Source organism: Arvicanthis niloticus, chromosome 16 (genome assembly GCF_011762505.2).
Source record: "Arvicanthis niloticus isolate mArvNil1 chromosome 16, mArvNil1.pat.X, whole genome shotgun sequence".
In the NCBI taxonomy this organism is placed as follows: domain Eukaryota; kingdom Metazoa; phylum Chordata; class Mammalia; order Rodentia; family Muridae; genus Arvicanthis; species Arvicanthis niloticus.
The window spans coordinates 69,269,691-69,283,177 of record NC_047673.1 but is presented as its reverse complement, the minus strand read 5'-3'; the positions used below and the strand labels follow the sequence as shown (position 1 = coordinate 69,283,177).

General features: G+C 41.8%; 1 protein-coding gene across 1 annotated transcript in view; it reads right to left on the bottom strand.

Moving 5' to 3' along the window:
• Cnst (consortin, connexin sorting protein) overlaps positions 1-13,475 on the bottom strand; it is a 75,493-nt gene extending 62,018 nt beyond the window's left edge. The window contains exon 1 of the mRNA XM_034520242.2: positions 13,337-13,475. The gene's annotated coding sequence lies outside the window, so the exon portion shown is untranslated. The remainder of the gene's footprint in view (positions 1-13,336) is intronic.
• Between the last annotated feature and the right edge of the window lie 12 nt (positions 13,476-13,487).

Here is a 13,487-nt window from a genome sequence, read left to right as displayed (position 1 = left end):
ATGATTTCCTCCGGGCATGTTCTTTTCCTTATCATGATTGAAAATATCTACCTTAAAAATCTTCCTAAAAGCTACATAACTTGGCAGTCTTCCATCAAAATAAAAAACAGAGAGGGCATAATGAATCCTAACATCATAAAAACCCAATTCACTTATTGCAACTTTAAAAATAAAGCATGTTGAAACAAGACTACCAAATGTTTCCATGTTGGCGCTTCCATGAATTTTCCAAGTTTTCCAAGTTTCCATGGGTTGCTGCTAAACAAAACTGAATGTCCTTTATCACACATTCCTTGAGTGCCTACTACGCACACTCTACCAGGTTCACTGTAGAGAAAAGTGGGGGAAGGAAGGTCAGTAGGGTAAAGGATAAAAGAATTGAGACATGTAGCTGGTGTCCTGGGACATTGTAGTTCAGGACACAAACACACAAGTACAAACCAGCAGCAAAGGACAAGCTTTCAGTAAGGGCTGCAGATAAGCAGAGAACACTGGAAAACATGAGAAAAGCACACCAAGTGTTGCCCAGGCTGGCTCCGAACTCTTGATTCTCCTGCCTGTACATTCAAAGTGCTGCATTACAGGCCAGAACATTAAATCAGGTAAGAAAAGAATGCTGGACTCCAAATACTGAGAGCTGTAGTCTAATTCACGCTCAATTAATAACTGGTTTGAAATGCTTAGGTGATATGTATTCCCTGTGAACTTAACTTTCTTCAGCAGTAAAATCGCAGGCTTCCATAGATACTGAAGATTCTTCTCTCTTGCATAGCTCTACTAAAAATGTTTGCCATAACCTTTAAGCACTGACATTACTTTATTTATAATTTCACTTAATAGATGTAAACTGACTTTATGTGTGCATATGACTTTTAATACAACTATTGAGCCATAACAAATTGACAAATAAGGCAATAAGAACCATACCAGTAAAATTAAGTCAACTTGGGGCAGTCTGAAGAGATTCAATACTGTTCACAACATGAGTCTGGATCCAGGTACAGCCAGCTCCCTTTCAGCCCCAGTGAACTGGACACAGCAAGGGACACAACTCTTCTTAAAAGAAGAGTTCCTAAAAGAAGCTTTGGTGTTGTGCCAAAGGCATGACTTGTTAATTTTGCTCCATGTTTACAGACAGATGTGTAGACTTTAGCGCTGCAATGCCATATCAGAATGTGGTTTTGTGAATCTTGAACTTGAATAAACTTAGGTTATTTTCTTTCAGCCTTCACTGAAATAGAATTAGAGGGTTTTTATTTTTAAGCTCACGGGTTTTTTTTTGTATTTCTCTAGGTTTTTATCATTCTGTATATTAATTTTTTTCCATTTAAATGTCTCAGTGGCAGCATCACTAAGACACAATTCTAATCATGCAATTCATCCACATTTTCATCTCCCTTAGAGCCCTCACTTCACATCCAGCTAGTGATCCCTCCCTATTCCCCAGTGTCCCCACAGCCTTCCTCAACCACTCAAAGCACTAACCTCCACTGTGAGGCAGAAGGACTGGCATAGGCTCAATGGCAGCCCCAGCTGGAGTGAGTTCCAGGCAAACCTAGGGCTACAGTGTGAGATCCTGCCAAAACCAAACCAAACAAACCAACAAACCTAAAACCCTAGTCTGCCTGTCCTCATAGATTTACCTATTCTAGACATTCCATATAAATGGAATCATAGCAGGTGTGGTGGCACACACTTTAATCCCAGCACTCAGGAGGCAAAGGCACGTGGATCTTGGTGAGTTCAAGACCAGCCTGGTTTACATAGAGAATTCCAGGAGTACATAGAGAGACCCTGATTTAAAAAAAAAAAAAAAAAAAAAAAAAGATGGATGGATGGATGGGTGGATGGATGGACAGATGAATGGATGGATGGATGGACGGATGGATGGATGGATGGACGGATGGATGGGAATCATGCAATACCTAATCTTTTGTGACTATTTTCACCTATCATGGTGCTGCCACAGAATATCTATGTTGTGTCATGCTCTATTTGTGCAGGTGACTCACGGTACAACTCTTACACCATTACTGACAAAGTAATCAAATATAAACATATCATTTCATTTGATTCCCAGTATTTCACTGTAAGGACAGAGCCATATTTTATGTACCCATTCATCAACCAATAAACATCCTGGTAGTTCTTAGAGTATTATGAGTAATATTGTTACAGATATTTGTGTCCAAGTTTTCACTTGAACCCCTTTCAGGTTTTTGTTTGGTTGATTTAAGGCAGGGTCTCATTATTTCCCACTTTGGCCTTGAATCTGCTATGTAACCAAGAATGGCCTCAAACTCCTGCTCCTCTTGCCTCTAGCCTGTAACTGCCAGCATTCCAGGTGGGTAAGCACCAAGCTAATTTGTTTCTCTCTGATCAGGAGAGTTCAGGAGAATAGCGACAAGGCTGAGTGATACTTTTGTTTAACTGATTAAGGAGCCACCACACAGTTTCCCACAGGGGTCAACAAACATGCTACATTTTCTACCAGAAATTCAGGGAGATTTGGATTTCTGAATCCCTAAGGATAAAATCTGTGGCTTCAGCTATTTTTTTTTTTTTTTTCAGGACTGCTGTCAGTTTGAGCCAACTTGGGCTACACAGCCGTTCCAGGCCAGCCTGGGCTACAGAGTGAAACACTGTGCTAAAGACACAGCAGATAACCAGCTGTGGTAGCACTTGCTGTAATCCCAGTATTTGGGTGGCTGAGGCAGGATGACTATCCAGAGTTCCAGTCCATAATGAGCAGGCCTGGCCAGGGCTGTAGACACAGTTTATCAGCAACACCTGTCTAGAGTACAAGAGACCCCTGGATCCCTCACTGCAGCCCCACCCAAAAGCACCAGGCGTGGACATATGCTGATAATGTCAGTGTGTCATTGCAGAAACTGCCTTGTTCTGACAGTTCTTTACTTAACCTACACTGGGGAGGCAGAATAACATCTGACTGGTAAATTTGGGAATAATGTTGGCCGGAAAGAGTTCAGGGATAGAGCTCTCACCTAGCATGTGCAAGGCTGGAGGATCAGTCCTCAGTTCTGCCAACAAATGAGGGAGAAAAAAAAAAAAAAAGATTACACCTACCTTCCTCCTGCCTTGTGCCTGCACTACTCTGCTGCTTCAGGATGCCTGTCTTGTGCATCCTTAAAAGAGACACTGGATCACATTAGAAATGAAGGAGCAGAGAGCCAGAGAAGGAGGGTTGCAATGCTATGGGACCAAAGCACAGAAAGATGGACTGTTAGAGGTACTGGGCACACATTAGCTTGGCTAAATGGAAAGATATGGGAATCCCAGGCTTGCATCTCACTCCAGTTCAGGCCCTCAGGCAGAACTGAAGAGCACATCACTCACAGATGTCCCCAAGCCCACACCTATTCATAACTTCTCTGAACCTATCTTCCTATTTCCTACTAATCCTGTAAACTTACCAAATAATTAATTCACCTGCCTCTCATCATCATCATCATCCACATCCTCATCTTCCTCCTCATCATCATAATCATCATCACCATCTTCTATGTGTCTGTGTGTGGGTGAGTGTGTGAGTGCAGGTGCCCACAGAGTCCAGAGGCGTGGGAACTGGACTCCTTTGAACAGAGTTACAGACAAGTGTGAGCTATCTGATGTAGGTGTTAGGATCAAACTTGAGTCCTCTGCAAGAGCAGTACATACTTTTTACTTCTGAGTCCTGGGATTAAAGGCATGCACCACTAGGCCTGGCGAAGCAGCCAGTGCTCAGAACTGCTTGAACACCCCTCTAGTCTCTAGGACTCTATTTAAAAGAGAAATCTCAATATAATTGCTTTGACCTACAGAATTGAGAAATTCTACAAGGCCGGTTCTCAGGAGCCCAGGTTAGAGACCTCCACGGTAGAGCTGTACCAATCACAGAAACAGCACAACTCAATGGTTTCATAATGTTTCCTTCTGTGTTTTCTGGAGTCTAACTTGTAAGGGTAGCACTTAAAGACCAGCATGGTGATGGTTCAGCAGGCAAAAGTACAGGACTCAAACCTGACAACCATACCTCCACCCCAGAATAAAGGTCAAAAAGGACAGAAGGGACTCTACAAACATGTTCTCTGACCTTGAATTAATATTCACAGTCCTCAGAAAGCCCCCTCTCCCCCACAGAGTGGCATCTAGATTTTGGTAAACTGCCATTCAGGAGGCAGAGGCAGGAGAATTTCTGTGACTTCAATTTCTGTTTTACATTCCTGAGTTGAGTCCCGTGCCAGCCAGGAACTCATCTATATTACTACTGCCACTAAGGACAATGGTAATAATCAATAGGAATTTAGTTCCATACACTGCTTATTATATTATAAAATTATAATCACCATAAAGGTTTTATATAAAGTTTCTTTCTTTTTTGTTTTTGTTTCTTTCAAGACAGGGTTTTTCTATGTAGCCCTGGTTTTCCTAGAACAAACCCTGTAGACCATGATGCCCTTGAACTCACAGAGATCTGCTTGCTTCTGCCTTCCAAGTGCTGGGCTTAAAAGTGTGCACCACCACCATTTGAATGCATGTCCATGTCCTTTCTTTAAAAACAATTAACTTAATGTATATAAAACCGTAAATGGGTTTTTAAAAAATTATTTTAAAAAAATTAAAACAATTTAAAAATTTTACTTATGTATTTGTGGGTATGTATGCACGTGAATTTGTGTGTGCATGAGAGTGAGAGTGTGTGTGTGTGTTTGCGCGTGCACACAAGTATCACACATGGTGGTCAGAGAACAACTTTGGGAGTTGGTTCTCTCCTTCCATGCTGGTCCCCAGGATTGAACTCAGGTCTTTATGCTTGGTGGTAAGCCTCTTTACCTGCTAAGTCTTGTCACTGGCCCATGTCTATATTTGAGGGACTTGAGTTTTCATCAGTTATCTTGGTAGAGACTTAAACAAAGTGCTCTGTGTGAGCATTGCCCTCATAATCCCACCATACTTAGTAACATTCAGATTACCAAGACTCCATCATCAACCATCAAGTTCACAGGCAGTAACACCAAGTCCAGAATCACTCACGCCTATGCGTTTCAAAGTTATTCACCAAAGTGGCAGATTTTCTTATATATGTGTATTATAATATGTTCCCTTGCATGGGTTAGGGTTAATTAAAATTCATTTCTTTAATTCAACTTGGGTAAAATATAGTATTTCATATGGCAAAACCAATTTAACTGTAGTATAAAACCTAAGTGGAGACCATGTCAGCTTATCTCCTATTCTTCCAAATAAGGAGCAGAGGCACTGTCTTTTAATTGAAGGCTTCCTGTGCCTCACCTGTCCTTCCCAATCTCTCCTGCATTCCAGAGTGAGGTTAATCTTCAGAAAACACTACCCCTCTGCCTCACATAATAAAAACAGTGGCTGCACATATTTGTAGAACAAATAATTCTTCATGTCTCAAATCCGTAATGACATGTTACTGTCTGCTGCTCAATTTAGTTCATGTCATCCCATCTTAGGTTTTTACCGAGCATCAAAATATTCTCTTTGACACTCTCAAATAAATCTCAACATCTGCAACATCCCACCGCCAGTATCTCTTACAGCCAGTCCACACACTGCTACAGAAATGACAGCTGTTGAATCACACAGTATCCATCCAGCTCAGCTCAGTTGGTGATCCTTTCTACTACAGTGGCCAGGACCACATACCTCTATACTTTGAACTTTCACCTCCAGACCCACCTATCCCCGCTCACAGCCTCAACTGGACCACAGCAGAGATTACCGAATGTCACATGGAAGCCAGTATTTTGCCCTCATCTCAGAGGCATGCCTCTACATCTGCTATTCTAAGATAATCTTGCTGCCTGGATCCACTTTGCACCTCCTTTATTTCATTACAGAATATGCCTATGCACAGCCCATTTCCAGCTCATTCTGTGCACTGAGACACTCTTTTCAGTACGAAGCACAAGCTCCTTTACCTAATCGTAAATCAAGACTAACTTCAAACTCTATGCAAACTCATCCACTGGGGCAGCTCTTCACTCTAAAGCACACGGAGAGCAACAACTGATGCTTAAGACAAACAACATATCCTGAAGATTCTAGAGATGTCTAAAGAACAACTTCTGCAGGCAGCCAGGCATGGCAGCACTCCCTTTAACCCAGCACTCGGGAGGCAAGAGACAGGCCTTCTACAGACAAGCATCTACGCAGCTGGTTCTGGGCCAGCCAGGGCTACACAGTGGACCTTGTCTTAATAAGCAAACAAAACAAACCAACAACCCATCTAATGTGCTTTTTTGAAATGAGTTATCCCAAATACTGTATTTGGATAGGAGCTTTGGGAAAAGAGAATAGGTTCTAGAGTAAAGACGGGTTATCCTAAGCTAGACACTCTATAGAAAGGGAGACAATAATAAAAGTGTTGCTGGAAAACACTTTCCAGTGCTTTTTGTGGGACTGCCGGTAGATCATGCCTTTTCATTTTCCCCTCAGATCGATGTGTAGTTGCCATAGGTAGGCTAGAAATGTCCTCATGTCCCCTGGAGTATGTCCCTCTTCCTGGCCAATCCATCACACTTGTCAATACAGATAGAAGACATCATGGACCCTGACTGCCAAATAAGCTTTTATTTAAGTTTCTTAGATAGGAGAAAAGAAGGGTTTTTTTGTTTTTGTTTTTTTTTTAATAATTGGGTTTTTAAATTACCTTTTTTTTTTTTTTTTTTTTTTCTCTTTGGAGAGTAACTTTTTGTAGTTGAAGAGAAGAACATTTTAAATAAGATTTTAAATAAGGCTTACAGCAAGCAGTGTTCCAACCTTTCACCTTTCCTTGGCAGGTAGAATAGGAACAAGTCAGAAGAGAGAACGTGCTACAGTAACTGTGAGGCTCTTATTTCAAAATCTCTTACAGACACACCTAAGGCAAGGGTCCAGTGTGAACTCGCAGCAAAGGCTTCTCTAAGCACTGGGCTTCAGGCAAAGCACCACAGGTACACGCAGCATCCTTAGCTCATCTGCAGGCATTCCTAGTACAGTTGTTGCTTCAGCCTGGATAAGGGCTCCTGAGGCAGAACTTGGCTCTCTACCTATTATACCTCCCTACCTTTTCAGGTTGTCAGGGAGGGTGAAGCTTGCATAAAAGCAAAGCTCTCCACAGTATGGCTGGGGGTTGTAAGAATCAAATGTACAAACTACTGTTCAACTGTCTTCCTGACAACCTGAGTTCAAGTCCCTGAACTACCTGGTGGAAGGAAAGAAACAACTCTCACAGGTTCTCCTTCAACCTCCATATGTGCCTGTGTTACATGTGACCTCTGAGACACAAACAGACACACACACACATATATATATACATGCACATGCACACATGCACACAAACACATACAAATGTAATTTTAAAAGTTTTGTTTGTTTGGTTTTGTTTTTTTAATTCCTGGGTTCAGTTCCCAGTACTCAAAACAAAACAATAAAATTCACTGCGTATCAGTGGAAGAATGCTGCCAATTTGTGGCGTTCTTCCTGCTCCAACCTCTCTAGTCCTGGGATTACAAGCCTGGTCACCTCCTCTTGTTGTCTATGCTGAGTATTCTTGACTCCTTAAAACTTACATACATTATACTTGGATTAAATAAACCTTTTCCATATTTTATGAGTGGGGAAAAAAAAACCTAAAATCTTTTTACAGACTAAATTCTCCTTGAGAAATCTTTAGCAATGACTTCAGTTTGCCTAGTCATTCTATTAAGTCTACAGTGGTAAGGCTGTACCTGCAAAAGACAGAAACTGTGAACCAGGAAGGACTGGGCATCACAAAGAACAGCAGGCACTAAAGTATCTCAAAGCAATACTCTCAATGCCCAGGAAACAGCATTCTGTTGCATCACAAAGTGCACATATTTTAAGGGAATCAGTAACTTCAAAATCCGCAAGTACCTTAAGAGGTTACTGTGCTTTGATGCAAATTAGATCACCTCCACCTAGTGACACTCAGTTCTCAAAACACAGCTAATATAGAATAAGGATACACTGATCTAGTAGGTGGTAGCTTTCCAGGGGAAAAGATATACTTAAAAGATAAAGTATATTGTGAGATAAAATTATTTTTTATTTACATTTTTGGAGACACAGTCTTACTTCCTATGTAGTGCAAGGATAGCCATGGACTCTCAGAGTTCCACTGCCTCTGCCTCTCTTAAACGCTGGAATTAAAGGTGTTATGGTGGTAAAATTCTTACAATCATAGATACCATCCAAATGTCAATGCCCAAGTGTCAATAAAGGTTGCTACTGTTTCAGAATTCTTACTAGACAGTGTGATGGGGAAAGTGGGGACTTGTCAACATTTTGATAAGTACATACTATCCCAAATGGCCAGCAATGACAGAAAACAGGAAGCCCTGAGATAGCATGGTGTAGTAGCACAGTGCTAACACGACACAAGGTTTCTATCTCCAAATATGGTAATTTCAAAATCAAGCCTAAAACACTTTAAGAAATCTCTATCATTAAACACTAGAATTTTAAAATATACCATGTTTTAAAAATATTCCATATAATTTACTCCAATTGCTTAGAAAATAAAAGTCGGCCCTTGTTGAACGTAAATATATTTTCCCATGGGTATGACCACAGGGAAAGTCTGTATTAATGTATTAATGTAAACCAATAAGGCTCAAAACTTAAGGGAAAGTGGCATAACAGTTCAAAGACACCAGACCAGCGGGGGTGGGGTGGGGGTGGCATGCGCCTTTAATCCCAGAGCTTGGGAGGCAGAGGCAGGTAAATCACTGAGTTCAAGCTAGCTTGGTCTACAAAGTGGGTTCCAGGACAGCTAGGGCTACCCAGTAAAACCCAGTTTTGAAAATCAAAACAACCAACCAACCAACCAACAAGACACTACACCTTCTCAGTCAGAAATCTCCTTCTGGAAGCACTTCAAACATTAAAGGAGCTTTTAAAAAAAGAAACGGAAACATTGCTAGGCTATCAGTTTTCTTCCTCAAATAACTAAAATAAATTTACTAGGGCCAATCTGCAGGAAACTGTGTTTTAATTTTCTTTTCAGAATGGATACAACTGTGCTGTCCAAGATACCCCAGACTGCAGGGCTCAAGTTAGCTCCCTCTCTCGGCCTCTGATACAGCTGGGACCACAGGTATATGCTACTTCACCTAGCTTGGTTTTCTTTCTTTCTTTCTTTTTCTTTTTCTTTCTTTTTTTTTTTTTTTTTTTTAATTTTCTCCATTTAATTTTTTGGTTAGGTTTTAGAACCAGGGTCACCTTATGTTACCTTAGATGCTCAGCAGGTCTCCACCTCACTGTTCTGCCTCTACATCTACAGTGCGCCTTTCTAAAAGTCAAAGTTTTACTACACTGTCTAAGTTACATAATGGAACTGTGTAAGATACATGTGTATTATATAAGATACATGGATATTAAAGTGGTTAAGATGAAACAAATGGACACAATCATCTGTCAGTTACTCTGCGGTCACCCAGGCATGGCTACAATGTACCATTTAGCCAAAAACTTGCACTGTTCCGAACTGTGGCTTTTATCCTATGCATTAGCTCAGTCTAGTGCTCAGTCTACTGGTCCTCCTGCAAATTCCATACTTTGTATCTTTCTTCCTAGATCTTCAATTATCTCTCTGGGGTCGTAAGTTGAATTCTTTTTATTGATGCAAAAGCTGCCAGTAGACAACTGTCTGGTTTTAAATGCAAATGACAACACTGCCAGAATGTCCATACCTCCTTCACAAAAATTAGTCCATTCACCTTCTCCAGTTCTCCATTTGCTCCCATAACCCTCCACAGGCAGTCTTACAGTGAGCCACTGTATAACGACTGCATTCTAGATACAAAGTCTGCTTGCTAATCAAAGAAGCACAGTTTTTTTTTTTTTTGTATTAAATTATAAGAATTTTAATTGGGAAATGTTTTAGAACACAGGAGTCAAGACAGGACCAATGCTGGGTCAGGTTGATCCCCACATGGGTCAGCTGGATTCCATGTTACTTCAGCTCTAAACCATGACGGTTTCGTTTGACTTACCACACCTGCAACAAGGCAGCTCCTGGCAGGTATCTAGATTAAAGCTGCCACACTTCCTTTTAACAAACCTAAATTCGGGTTCCACGATTTCAAAGTCAAAATAGCATATCCTCTCTCATTCTATATTTTGCCTAAAAATTTATGTTGCCCTTGATAAGAAACATCATGCTACAGAGGACCACATCTCCAAAACCATTACCTATACTTGAAACTGGGTCAGAAAACAGCTGGTTTCAACACAACAACAGCAGGTACCCTACCCGTTTCACAACGAAGTTCAAGAGTTCCACAGGTCCTTTCCAAGTACTCCCTACTCAATGCCAACAGACTTAGTAGACAAAGCCCTGATACAGTGTTGACACACAGGTGTCACAATGACACGCCAGGAAATGACTGAGCCCTCTATTCATCTTATGATACTCACTAAACAAGCACTGGGCATCAGTGCTCACTAAAGGAGCCATGTCAACGATGAACAGGAAGAGACTTCTTAGAACCGTCTTCCTGCACAGAATCTTCTCAGTTTGAGAATGGAAGCACTTAGAAAAAGAAGGAAAAAAGGAAGGGAGGGAGGGAGGGAGGGAGGAAGAGAGAGAGAAAGAGAGAGAGAAAGAGAGAGAGAAAGAGAGAGAGAGAGAGAGAGACAGAGAGAGAGAGAGAGAGAGAGAGAGAGAGAGAGAGAAGAGATTTTTCATGTATCCCAAGAGAATCAGACTCTCAGGGTAGAAAGACATTTTAAGCATAAAACAGCAATGTTACAGCTATGTGCCAGCCAATGAGGGAGGCACTATAGGTGACTCTTGAACATTTGCAACAGGATCAGCCCTAATTGAGATGTGCTGAGTGTTAGCCACATCAGAGCTGCAGACTTAGCAGGAAATCTTGAAAACTACCGCAGTACTGATGATACACAGAGGAGCAAAGCCACTAAGACTGTCTCTACCTGGCAAGTGGGACGGCTAGTAAAGTTTTAGAATTATTTTCCATTTCTTTGAATGATGCTTCCTGAACCTCGATTCTGATGCAAACCAGAACTGTCACTTAGTATTTCCCAATTTCGGTTCTCATTTAAAAACTACAAGAAAAACAAAAAGAAAAGAAAGAAACCAGCAGTTTCCTTTCTCAAGCAATTTGACTATGATAACTTAATAAGAAAAATAATTTAAAACCGGTCATAAAGAAACCAGCAGGCACTATTAGAAAGAAAAATTACTTCAAAGGCACAAAACTTGCCCAAGATATGAAAGCCCAAACTGCTAAGCAATTGTGATAAAAATACTTTAATTACGCTTTTCTAAAAATGTAGGTCTAAATGCTGATTATAAGATTCATTTTAAAAGTGAAATGGACATTTGTTTCATTTTTTAGCATCTGGGCCCTAAGGGTGAGGTGCTTTCTGTATAACTCAAGTACCTGCAAATGCAGACAAGTATACCATTAACACTACGCAGAGGGAAACAACTGGGCACATGGCAAAGGCCTGCAACCCCAGTGACGCTGAGTTAACTGAGGGTGAGGGTGAGGGCAGGAAAACATTTATTGAAAAATCATGAAAACCTGAGTCCTGATCCTCAAAGACACACATACATAACCTCGGTATGTAGGGAATGGAAGCAGGCAGATCCCTGATGACTGATGGCCAGCCAGACCAGCAGGATCTGTGAGCTCCAGGTTCAGAAACAGAACATGTCTCAGAAAAGCAGTGGACAGTGACAGTCATGTGACATTGCACCACACAGACACATATGCATACCACATACACAAACAGAAACAGGGGCTGGGGAGGTAGCTTCGAGGCAGTCTACCACTGAGCAGCACCCCTTTGCCTTAAGAGGCTTATTTTAAAAGTGAAAAACTCAAGGATACACTTGGTAAGTGAATTTTGTTATTGCTCTGATATTTAAAAAAATCATTCTGAGGGAGGAACTGGGAGGACAGGAGGGAGGGGAGGCAAGGATCGTGATGTAAAGTAAATTAATTAATACATAAAAATTCTAAAAAATCATTCTGCCATATTCAATTGTTAAAATATAGCTCTGGTGAGGGGTGTAAATCTAGAATATTTCTGAGTTTATCAGAATGCCCATTTGGGGCAGGGGGGCAATCACCTTTCTTTTTTTCTTCTCCTAAAACATGGTTTTACTCTACCCCAAACTAGCCTTTCACTCTATGCATCCCAGGCTGGTCTCAAACTGGTGGGTCCTCAGCCTCCTGACTGCTAGGACTACAAACTTTCACCACCATGCCTGGCTAGAATATTTTAATTAGGAAAGGATGTTTAAAAACAAAACAAAAAACTTAACAAAATTCAGATCAATAAATAACAGTTACACTGTACTAACTTATGCAGAAAGAGAGAGAGAGAGAGAGAGAGAGAGAGAGAGAGAGAGAGAGAGCGACCATCTTCAGGTGTCAATTCTTTATGCCCTAGAGTTTCATCAGCTAAGGATAATAATCTTCAGGCTACTTGGCAGGTGACACATTCCTCAGAAACTCTTTCCTTATGCATGTAAATGCCAAGCTCAATTATGCTGCCAGCAGAGTAAGCAGAAAGGATTGTACATATTTTAAACTAAGAAGTTGATTGGCTGCAGCTTCCTGCCTTGATGGAAAGGATAATGGGTAAAGCTTTGAGTACGATCCCCAAACATCGAAATCACTCTCAAAGAAAAGGATCTTCTAACACTGCCCCCAAAGACTGCCAAAATTCCCATTAGAGCATCCTATTTTTAGTCTTTGCAATCGGCCTTTTAAATTGCATTCTACAGTACAGTGTGCTTAACTAAGTTTACACAGAGAATAAAGAAGCTTCCTAAGGCTTTAATCCTTTTAAACACAGGAGGAATTTTAAGCTTTCAAATATTAATTTTTTTTCAGCCTTAAATTTTAGTCTTGCAAACATGCATACTAAAAAGAAAAGGTAAATCTTGGCCCAGAGGGAGGAAAAGAAGGGAGGCACTAGGCGGTTCCTGACAACCAAAGAGGTAGCTGTGGAGGGGAAAGAAGGTCTGAGAGCAAATAAAAGCCACCCGCAGGGAAGCCGGCATAGGCGACCGGCCACCGAGACAGAGACTCCGATGGGGAGTAGAAGCCGAAGAGTCCCTGAGGAGGGGAGCGCGCGCGGAGAAATTGGCGCAATGTGCGACAACCGCGTACCTACAGAAAAGCGGGGAAAACAGGAGAGCCGAGAGGGGGCGGATGCGAGGGGACCCGCTGCAACTCCCCGGAGGACAGCGCCCGGGGTGGAGCCAGCTCCCCAGCTCGGTGGCCGCCGCCAGCCGGCAGATCCCCTGCAGCCCGGCTGCTCATCTCACCTGGCCATCCGAGGCAACGCAAGTGCTACCGCCGGGCGCCGAGTCTGTTTCCAGCCCTGCTCGCTGACATGGCGGCCGACGAGCTGTCACAGAGCCCGCTCCAGTCTCCCGCGGCACTGGAGAGGATCGGACACCTCTAGCCTTCCCGCCC